Source organism: Chrysoperla carnea, chromosome 2 (genome assembly GCF_905475395.1).
Source record: "Chrysoperla carnea chromosome 2, inChrCarn1.1, whole genome shotgun sequence".
Classification (NCBI taxonomy): Eukaryota; Metazoa; Arthropoda; class Insecta; order Neuroptera; family Chrysopidae; genus Chrysoperla; species Chrysoperla carnea.
Genome location: NC_058338.1, coordinates 61,600,512 through 61,612,628, shown reverse-complemented (window position 1 = coordinate 61,612,628; position 12,117 = coordinate 61,600,512). Strand labels below are relative to the sequence as shown.

The 12,117-nt window shown below is 29.3% G+C and overlaps 2 non-coding genes across 2 annotated transcripts; both read left to right on the top strand.

Moving 5' to 3' along the window:
* The first annotated feature begins 679 nt into the window (after nucleotides 1-679).
* Nucleotides 680-752, top strand: Trnak-uuu. The gene has a single exon. It is a non-coding gene; the product is annotated as a tRNA-Lys (tRNA).
* A 7,306-nt stretch (nucleotides 753-8,058) lies between these two features.
* Nucleotides 8,059-8,131, top strand: Trnak-uuu. The gene has a single exon. It is a non-coding gene; the product is annotated as a tRNA-Lys (tRNA).
* Nucleotides 8,132-12,117: the final 3,986 nt, after the last annotated feature.

Genomic DNA, 12,117 nt, shown 5'->3' with positions numbered 1-12,117 from the left:
TAAATAATTATTATTATAATAATTTAATATAAGTTTTATGGCACGAATAAAATCAATGAATTAATATTTAGCATTTTATCCTTCACCATTTAGGTACGTAGCCATTAATTAAAAGGTTTCAATTTAACCTTTATGTGAATGCCGGGGCACCTGGTGGTTATCTTTTGCATTTTCAATTAAAAGAAAAAGTAAATTTTACGCATTATAAATTAGCTGTGGTTTCCTGGGAGCTCTTAACTTTTTGTTATCAATATTTTCTTTTTGTTGGTTTGACCCCATCAATTCATTTAATATATTTTGAAGAAGGTTAAACATTTCTTTTATCCTCATAATAGAGTGACGGGCGACCTGGGAACCTTTTGCATTTTCAATTAAAGGAAAAGTATATTTTACGCATTTTTAATATATCCGGTGTTTCCTGAGAGCTTTTAACTTTTTGTAAACCATGTTTATTTTTTGTTTTGACCCCATCAACCCAATCACAATATTTTGAAGAAAGAAAAACATTTTTGATCCCCATAATAGAGTGGCAGGGTACCAAGATGTCTTCACTTCACTACTAAACCAAATTTAGCTGTTTACATGTCAATTATATGCAGGTACTGAAATTAAGCATCATTAAGTGTTTTTGAATTATCAGATAATCACAGAAATGTAAAAAATTTAAAAGCGGTATCCAGCCCGGGTAGCTCAGTCGGTAGAGCATTGGACTTTTAATCCAAGGGTCCAGGGTTCAAGTCCCTGCTCGGGCGTTTTTTTATAGTTGATATTTTTATTATACTGCAGAAGATATTTTAATTTACGTCATGAAATTTGTAATTTCTTTACAGACAAATATACTTTTTATACTGAGTACGACCGAAGTGAGCAATTTATACTAAGTAGAAAATATGAAGTGACAGTACTAGCACTCTTTTTATACCATGTATATATGAAATATACATAGTATATTAAGTTTAGTCCCAAGTTTGTAACGCTTAAAAATAATGATGCTAGGAAAAAAATTTTGTCATAGGTGTTCATAGAATCACCTAATTAGTCCATTTCCGGTTGTCCGTCCGTCCGCCCGTCCGTTTGTGGACACGATAACTCAAAAACGAAAAAAGATATCGAGCTGAAATTTTTACAGCGTACTTAGGACGTAAAAAGTGAGGTCAAGTTCGTAAATGAGCACCATAGGTCAATTGGGTCTTGGGTCCGTAGGACCCATCTTATAAACCGTTAGAGATAGAACAAAAGTTTAAATGTAAAAAATGTTCCTTATCAAAAATTAAACAACTTTTGTTTGAAACATTTTTTCGTAAACATCACTGTTTACCCGTGAGGGCGCCAATTAGGCGGAAATTTTATAATATGTGTACAAACTATACATTAAATGTCGGTCGGTAATGCAGAAACCTATAAAGTCACTTACATATGTACTATACTTTATTAGTTATGTATGTGTCACATGTTTGTATGTGTTATGTGATAAAGGAATCAACACTGACTATGCATGGTATTTCAACAATTAACTCAGTCAATTGTTTGTTTTCACTTGTTACCCAGTAAATTAACTGAAAGCTAATTTCAGATAATCACAGCCAATGATTCGGCTCTTTTTTGTAGAGCAAGCAATAATTTTTATACTGTCGTGAATACTGGAAATATACAATCTGTAAAAGATAGCACGTGTATGTAGATATTGAACCATTCAAAATTTATTCGTAAATATTTTTTAGGACGTACATCTTAAAGAGTATGAAAAAATATACAATCATTGTCTGCAATGAATATTACACAGAACAATATTTTACATTAATATTAATACCAATTGCATTTATACAGCGTGTAATAATATTGTAATACCTAAGAGTCAAAATTTCCACATCACACACACAATATCCTTAAATTAAAAATCCAATGAAAAAAATTTTTTTTATAGCTGCAGCTGATTACAAGCTAACATTCGTTCTGAATTTTGGATATCGAAATATCAACTTCCTTGGACTCGAAATAAAATCCATTGAACTGAAATCGTTTTAGCCTAAAAAATATTAAAATTTATCAGATTTTCGTTTTTTGTGTTGTCAATATTACCTTAATTACCGATTAATTGTCATGAAAATTGAGCATGGGTCATAAGGATCGGTGGAAAATTTTCGAATGTTACTCTAAATATTGTATAAACCATAAATTGTTGACCTGGTGAAGACCTCACCTTTTGAGCTTGGATAGAATAGAAAAGTTGAAGTTTTTCGTTTCTTCGTTTCCACCATCCAAAAAGGCGAATCTTTCCAGCATGTCTAGAAGTGCCTTCGAATTTATATATATATATATATATATATATATATATATATATATACTAGCGGCCCCGACGGACGTTGTCCCGTAAAAACGTAACTCCAATTCATGAATACCTATACTACGTTTAGCCTGTCCGCTAAACCCATCCCGCTAAACCCCAATTTAATTCCTATTTATTGGAGTGGCCTAACCTTCGACCTTTGGCCTGACCTTTGATATTAGAGCTCGCTGCGCTCGCATATGGCTCTAATAAATGCCTATTGACAATACCTGAATACTATTAAAAATACATAGTACACATAGTATACATAATGTAATATGATTTATATGCGCTCCCACCATTTAATGAAATTTCATTTTTTTGGTACGGAGCCCTCAAAAACAGTTGTACTGGACCAAATTGTAAATCTAAACCATCCTCGAATCCCCTTGAACTCACACAAAAAATTTCATCGAAATCGGTCCAGCCGTCTAGGAGGAGTTCAGTCACATACACACACACACAAGAAATATATATATTAAGATATATCAGTGAGTCAGTCATAATCAGCTTCACTTTGAGAATTTGCAACAGTATGGTTAACATTTAGACCCGACCGATTGGTCGGGCTTTAACTTAAGAATATAAAAATGCTTCAAAAACATTTTACAAGTAAATTAACCCTAAAAAAGGGTTCAAGAGCTGGTAGGATGCCGCTACCATTCGACCAGACTACGACTTATGTTGGCTCTTCAAGGACAATTACAAAATTTTCCGTTGTGCCTCAAGAATGTGATCCAAATTGTTCACCAGCTTTGTTGTTCATATTTATTCAGATTGTTGATTTTCGGGGGACGATTATTGCGGAATGATTGAAAAAAGGATTTTGAGGTGATATAGAAAAAGAATTATAGTAGTTATAGGTTGTCCATGATATCGCAATTGAGGCTGATTTAATATTATTAATAAATCATTAGAATTATTACAGTTTAAACCATCAGGCAACGTACCACAGCTACTTGCACTCACTGTATTCAAATTTTGCCCTATATTTTTTCTGTTTCTGTGATGTATAAATCTATTTATAAAAACATATCAAACGTGTATTTAACAAGTCAAATTGATTTGATTAATATTTCAATTATATTTCAAATTCACTGTCAACTTTTTTAGTGAATTGATTAATGATTATTTTACAAAAATTGCAAGAAGGTTTTTTTTTTTAAATTTATTATTTTGATACACATACATACTAATACACGTTTTATGAATAAATTGATAACGATATTTTAATATGGTAATTTTATTTATGAGCAACATTATTTTTTGAGCATAGTTATTGTATTGTTGATAGATGAACAACTTGACTTACCAGTTTATGTATGAAAGCTTAGTATTTCATTTTGAATGGGTACACTTATTTACCAAATTTATGGATCATCATTATTAGCAAAGTTCTCAAAGTAATCGGCCTAGAAGATTATACTATAGCCGCCATCACTGTTGTTATTGTGTTAATGATATAATTTATATTACTTTGAAGAAAGCATTTGATTCTATCTACGTGCCTCTTTTAAATCAAGGATACAAATTATGTTTTTAATAATTTTTGTTATATTAGCATTACATGGCACATAGATTAACGCATTTTATTTTTAAATAGTTACAAAAAAAATGCAAAAATTACACGGTAATAGGTTTTTGTACTAAATTTTAAAATTGGCGTATACGTTACATTAATATCTGATTTACACCAAAAAAGTATTATTCAACTTTACTTCGAAAATAGTATAGAGTGTCATGGCGTCTTTAATTTTGTCACGACTTGCCAAAGAATCATTTTTGTGTATAAAAGTTGTAAACAGTTGTAAGCAAACAACCATTTTTGTGTATGGTAATAAATCAAATAACCTGCTTTGAAGTGTTTGCTGTCACATGACTGAATGCCTAATTTTACTGAATTTATTTCCAAAAAATAATAATAATCCTTAGTTTTTATAAAAAATAATTTTTTGGTTTGTTATCTACATATCACAATTAATTATTAGAATTTAAATATACTACTGGGTCTCTAATGTCTCTGAGAATTTAAATATCATAGGAGAATTTTTTTTTGTTTTCGATAATTCATTAAGTTTTTATTATTTTTTTTAATTTTCACCGACTAGTTTTGGAAAAATCTATGAAAATATATCATCCATCTACCGTTTTATCATAAAACCAATCTTTAATATGCCTTATTTTGATTTTCAGAATTGATTTGGACATATTCCAACTTCATATAAAATAAATCTACCTTTTTACTTAAAATTGGTGCTAGTACATCCTGAAAAGAAATAAATAATAAAAACCGACTCCTTTTAGAATATAACGCAGAATGTAGTAGCTTCTCCAATATTATAAGAGCTTGTCATCACGACAGTATACGTTTTCAGGTATTTAATCAATTTAGAATTTCTTAAATCTCAAACAACAAAAAAGAATCATTAAAATTTCTTCCATTTATATGACTAAAATAAAATTGAATTTCGTTGGAAATAACTTGAAAAAAGAGATCATTAAATCAAAACAGTTTTCAATTTCGATTATGATTCACAAAAGTTGATGGTAAGTGTACCAAAAATAAAATTAAATTCTAGAAATGACTTACACCAAGTATGTCTGTATAATATAATATTTCAAATTATTTATTATTTATTTAGATTTTTACTGCTACTGAATTAGTTTTATTTTCACTCGTTTTTTATTATTTATTAGCCGAAACAACTCAAGTGTCGTATATGTATATGCTAAATATAGATTGATTGATACTCTGTTCGAATTGATTGTACACCTACCACTAGCAATCAAAATCAATCATAGCATCGCAGCTATGTGTAATTAATTAATGTTGGTTTATTATCTTTGATACATTTATTGACTTCAAGATTGTTAAAAACGGTTTTTCTGTTGTAGATTTATAACACGATAAGTTTGTATTTAAAAATAATTCGGTCTAAATCCGTGTTGATAATTTTAAATAACCGTAAAAATTTAAATAAAAATCAAACAAAATTTGTAAAAAAAAATAAACAGTTCTAGGAAACTAACCCATGGAATCGAGTTAGTGCCTATTCGATAGAAATTAAATTTTTTATAATGTGGAAATCGTCTAAAAAATTGAACTTTTTATGTTACATTGAATTATGAACTAAAACCAAGGAATGAGCAGGTCTACTTAAATCGTGTTAATTGGATCAACTTGGATGGAATATAAAATTAGCTTATAAATAATATTAGATTTAAAATTTAAAGAAATCTCCGCACAAAATCTGATCGATTCGTTTGTGGCATCGTAACTCCTAAACGGATGAGCCGATTTCAATTTTTTGTTTTATGTTTGCTATGCCTTTTTGAATCATTTAGCTAAGAACACTCGATCAAATTACCTTTAAAAAAAATTACAAATTTGTTCATCCGTTTAGGAGCTACGATGTCTTAGACAAACACTCAGACACACAGATACCTAGACACATTAAACTTACACCCTTATTTCTAACGAGGTTAAAAACATTTTGTTCAATTTACTTTTGGCACGAACTAATAGTTAATATTATATTTAATTGATCTTAAAATTGACCGTGAACGCGCAATGAAGCGGAAATTATGTGATTCTTATTACCCTGAATCCATTTCAAGCAGGCACCTTAAATTATCACAGCTAATCCTATTTAAGGTAGTACCAGCATGAAATCACTTTTCGACAGATTTGGCCGAATTTTTTTTCTCGGGTTTATAATAGCTTTATTTATGAATTCCTAAAATTTCATAATTTTTGACCGTTTAGATCGCGAGATATTTAAAGACAAAGTTCGCGATTTTGAGGGTCATGTCCCATTTAAAGCATGTAAAATGTCCGGTCTCTCCAACTATTTTTTATGATATTATTATATATTGAAGAAAAAGTAGAAAAAAATGTTTATACAATACAATTCTAAAAAAAAAATTTAGAAATTAATTTTCACTTTCGAGATATTAATTTTGACGTAAATTGATCGAAATTGGGACGTTGGCATAATTATTTCCCATTTTAAACGGTCAAAATTTCTGAAACTTTGGGAATTAATAGTAAGCATTATTAAATTCTTAAATTTAATTTTTCGTTAAATTCTGTCGAAAAAAAAATTGTACCATTGCTTTAACATAGAAACTGCAAATACCATGCTGGAACATCCTTAAGAGAACATAATCTTTAAGAATTAATCACATACTTAATTTTTTTTTTCATAGAGCAAATTTTTATTGTTTAATTAAATTTGGCGCATCCCAGGAACAAATTTTAGTATTTTGTTTCGCTTGTTTTAAAATAAAATAATAAACGCCATCTATCCACACTTTTTGCGTAATTCTCATCACATAAATTAATATGCTAAATCATCACAACAAACTTTCAAAAGGTTGTTAGTTTATTAACATATTTCATCACACAACTGAAAAGAATTTTGTAAAAAAAATAAACTTTTCATAAATAACAAAGAAAAATTTATTTTAAGAATAATTTGGTGCATCGCCAAAATATTTTCCCTCGCCGTATATTCCATTCAAATGAATATGCATGCAACAATATTTTTTACTACGGCGTAGTATTTTGGTCATCCATCAACACTTAATTAAAAAAAAAAAATTTTATCATATTTTTTGTCTGTTGTTATTAATTTTTTCGGAAATAACATAATTTTTATGATACTTGATGATCTTTACAAAGTGTTACTTCCTATATGTTATTTAAAAAAGTTATAGGTATGATTTAACATCAGCGTCCGAACCAATCGGTCTTTATCCTAAAATTTGTTTATTGCTTCAAAATACGTTCGTTATCGAGCCAAAACATCGTGTGAAATCAATTTTTGGACAACATCAATAACTACGAAAATATGAAGGATTTAAATGTACAAATAGAAAGAAAGGAAAATAACACTTGGTGACGTCATAACCTGCAATTGCCATAGAGACTACATATCAAAAGTTGTTGTGCAAGAATAAGATATTAAAATTAGTTATTTGCTTATATTTTTTGTGTTTACCAATCGATTTTTATTTTGATTTCACATCTTGTCATCTCTTCTCGCACATCTTCAATTTTTAACGAAAGATACATCGAAATCAATATCAGGACAAAGGGCTATTATATTCAAATGAAATATTGTTGCAAACGGGTGCTTTTATAGATTCATTTTATCTTTTTAACCTGCGTCTCTCTTTTGACGTTTATTTTTGTCCGTCGAAAAGAAAGAATGACAAGAAGTACATGAAAAATGACAAGAAGTTTGCAACATGGGAACAAGTTTTAAAGAGATAAATTATTTATACTTAAACAGTATGACAAATTTTTTGACAATTCCAAAATTCCTGCTATATAAATATTGTGTTGATAATTGTTTGGCATATCCTTAACCAATCGATAAAGTCGTAGAAAATAAATCCAAGACTCGATTGCCATAAACTTGACACTTATGGTTACGGTTAAAACCTCAATTTTCCTATTGCAAAAATATTCTTCATGTGCCACATGGAAGTGGAAACGAATAAATACAATTGTGTCTTTTTTAAGGGAGCTTTATAAAGCGTGGGGCCAAGGTCTAACAGATATCAGAAATGAATTTTTTTGAAAATTTTCGACATAAGTTTATATTTTAAACCGCCAATGAAGATTTTTACTTATGAAACGTAGCGATCACTTTTTTGGCAATGTTACAAGTTTTTTATATATATAATATTCTAAAAATTTTCAATAATTTAGTAAATATACATGAGCCCGGGTAGCTCAGTCGGTAGAGCATTGGACTTTTAATCCAAGGGTCCAGGGTTCAAGTCCCTGCTCGGGCGTATGTCTTTGTTGGATTACATATTTTTTCTTTTTTAAAAGCAGTGACACCCTTCCAACAATTTGGAAAATAGCCGTTTAAAACAAAATAAAAAGAAATTGAAAATGTATATACCGATATATAAAATATTTCCAAAGAGCATAATCAAATGCTTTACATTACTAGAAGGGGATAGTGCGTTTTGTTACGCTACCTTACAACCAGGGAGTTCAGAATTGATCAAAAATCGCATTACTTAATATGCCAATCTTCATGAGTTTTTATTTTCATTTTACGTTTTTTATTTTGGTCTTATTTTTAATAATAGTATTGAAGTTAAAACTATCGATTTCGGTCAGAAAATTGGCTGTTTTGGTGCGACGCACCTTAAAAAGTCGAAAAACATCAAAACACAATGAAAATTGTGGCTAAAAATCATAATTTTTAACAATGAAGTCGTAGTTTAACAAATTTGTGCTTGTATAGTAAAATCGCACCTTTTGCCCAAAGTAAACGGTGTCCATGGCGTTTCCTGCTGGCACCAGGTACCTGGTGCCCGATTCTGTCACGATTTTCGTGTTCAGCGACCCCAAAAACCCTCGAGGCAAGTTTGGAATCATTTTCAATACTTTAAACCGAATTGTGAATTTAGTATATTTACTGTCAATTTTAAATGCAATTATAAAATGCATAATTTCCTGACGTTCTGACGAATCGAATGCCGAAAACCGTATTCAAATCCGGGTTACTGTTCAAATTTTTCAAACTTTGATCCTTTTTAGTGTGTTGTTTCTGCGATTATCTAGTGAATGCACTCACACGTGTTTCTATAAATTATGTTCAAATATAAACGCTTAAATGCACAAATACATAAAAAAATGCCTTGTTATTTTGGTTTGGTGAAGTACAATTTGCGTTTAAGTAGAAAGAGATATTGTTATTATAGGGTAATAAGACTATCTTCTTCTAATTACAGTTAGTGTAAATAGTATATTCACTACGGTACAAAAATAACAAAAAATATTAAATATACACAGACTGGCACACATCTAGAAAAGATTCAAAAATTTTTCTAATTTCGAGATGTTTTTCTAAACAATTGTATTGTGACTTAAGATGACCAATCAATGACCAAATCATGATTAATACTGTGGGGAAAATATGAAAATTTATCCTAAATTAATTACACAAAAGTATATTCAGTTTAGCCGAAAGCTAGTAATAAGTTTTGACCAAAACAAAAAATTGGAGTCAAATGTTCATAAAATGATTTGAACGAGAAAAGTTCAAAGAAAAAATGAAAGAAAAAAAAAATTGATAAGCTTTGCAATTTTATATTTGTTTTGATAACTCAATTGAAATTAGTTCAATATATATTAATTATTAGTATTAAAATAATAAATAGACATGTTTATTAAATTTTTTATCACTTCAGGTGAAAAATTGACATTTTTCGGACAGAAAAGTGAAATTGTTTTTTGAAAGTACGCAAAATATGAACGTTTAAAATTCCATATTAAAAGTAAGATATAGGTTAGTGTCGTCCTTGCCCGATATATATAAAAACCGATCCTTTCAAATTGTGTCATGATATCAGGTCTAGTTTTGCATTTTAGGCACAAATTTTACATCAGACAATCGCCGTATTACCTATGTTATTTGTCTACTTGCTGCATGTGTTTTCCAGATTCAGGAACAAACAAGAAAAAGTACGATAATATCGGAAATACCCTAAAAAAATTATTCGTTTATGAGAATATTTTTGTTCCGGATTTAATCCAAAAAGAATACATAATTCTTTTTTTAAATAAATCTATTTATTTTTATTTTTTGGTAACTACATAAAAACTCGCATGGTTGTTATCGGACCACTCTGTATAAAATAAAATTATTCATTATTGTTATTTTTTAAAAGCGGTCAATGACGAAAAAATTAATCATATATTTATTGTGTTTATCTTTAGTTGGTTCATTCTCTTCATTTCAACTGTTTAACTTCTTCAATCATGTTTTATGTGTAGTACGATCGCTATAATTTGAACTTTAAATTAATTTAGTTTTATAGTGCGAAATTTTGAATGGAGAAGTTAAAGGGGAATTCTAATCTTAATGAAATTTAGTACATATCTTGTTTATATAACTCTTTATATTCCTCTTACCATGACACGAAAATTTTGTTTTCTACTATTTAAAAAAATTTGTGGCAAAAATGATTTATGCCTCTTTTCAGCCGCCATTTAGCGAAAAAATTTTGTTTTGAAATGACCAGAAGGGTTGGAAACATATCAAGTTGAATGTATCTTTCTTTACCATCCCCCTCCCCCACTTTTTAGGCTGTACCTATAATATTGCTAAATTAAGAACGTACTAAATTACAGTTACAGGGACAAAAAAAATTTTTTTTTTTCAAATCTGTAATACAGATATGTTTACTGAACACTATAAAAGTATGACCATGCAAAGAATATATATATTATGTTCTTATGAAAGACATTTTATCTACGTTCGCGCCGGTGGTATAAGAACTTTTCGTGCGATAAGTAGTTTATTACCGCACCAATTTTCTTCAGCATATGCATTTTTAACCAATCAAATTAGCTAAATTACTGTCAAACTCTAACCTAATAACAACTTACTATATTAACTTTTTTAATGTTCTATTTTCTCAATAACTCATGACAAAATTTAAATTATAATTATCGTATATTTTCACATTTTAGAGGGGTAAAAATATTTTTGTGCCCTTACGGCTCTTGCATCTTGAGCAAAAATCATTCCTTTTGCTCTTTAAGTCTGTTTTCGTGGGCATTTAAAATTCCCAGTAAAAATAAACCATTAATCTTTTTTTTGAGTTCATTCTGAATACTTTTATAATAATTGGGGTAAAATATATTTTTTTTTTAAATAAATAATATAATGAGCCGTCTGATAAATTCTGTGAGACGTTTGCAGATCTTTCATTTCTATATCTGTTTCTTTTATAGGAAGCAGTATAGTCAAGGGAATTATTAGATAAGTTTAAGCTTTACTTTACATTTATGTTACAAATCTCAATTTGCTACGTTCACACTTCATAATCACATTATGGATACTAAACTATACTCTTATGCCTCGTTATATAAAAATTAAATGAAAATATAAAAAATTGTTTGTATACACAAGTATGTCAAACTTATTGTTTACATTAATGTTCACATTTTGCAGACACGTTTTAATTGAATATTATTAATTTACTTTCATTACAAAAAAAATTCGTAGCACAGGAGCTGCGGTAGCTGAGCGAAATCCGTCAGGGATTGAAAACATAAATTACTTTTTTGCTTAAAACTGATTAAAAAATACAAAAATATTTTTTATTTTGAAAAAATTCTAAATTTTGTACTTTGCGGTCCCTTTTACCCCTTGTTTATCGTTCGATTTTTCTCATAAACGAACTTGACCTTTCAAACACCAAAACTCTTCTTGATACCAAATTTAATTCAAATAGGCATTTTTGACAGCAAGTAGGTAGGATCGATGAACATTTGAAGAAATTTTTCGAAAATTCCACCTTTAGTACAAAAGCAATAGCTCCATTTCCTTCGACAAATGGCTTATAAGACTTTTATTATAAGAGCTTTGTTTTCCCTAAGTAATGAGTGGCAAAATAGCGACAAGTTCTCAACTATGGATCAAAAATAGAAAATTTAACAACCAAAACAATAGATTTCTCTATTTTACCATTACTGACCAAGTACCGACGTCTGTTATGTTGCTATCAGAGAAATTAGGTAAATATCGAAGGAATGTTATTTACTTGGCGATGTTGCATACGATTTGGTACTTTTTTTTTATTGTTTGGTGCTCGTCTACAAGTTTGGGCATAGGTTTAGAATAATGCATAACTTAACTGAGAGTAGATTTGGAGGCAATGGTAGAATGGAGGCAATGGAAAGTAAAATTAAGGATTATATGATTTCTTTACATTGATATGATAAAGATGCAGATAAATTCAAAAGAAAACGAGTT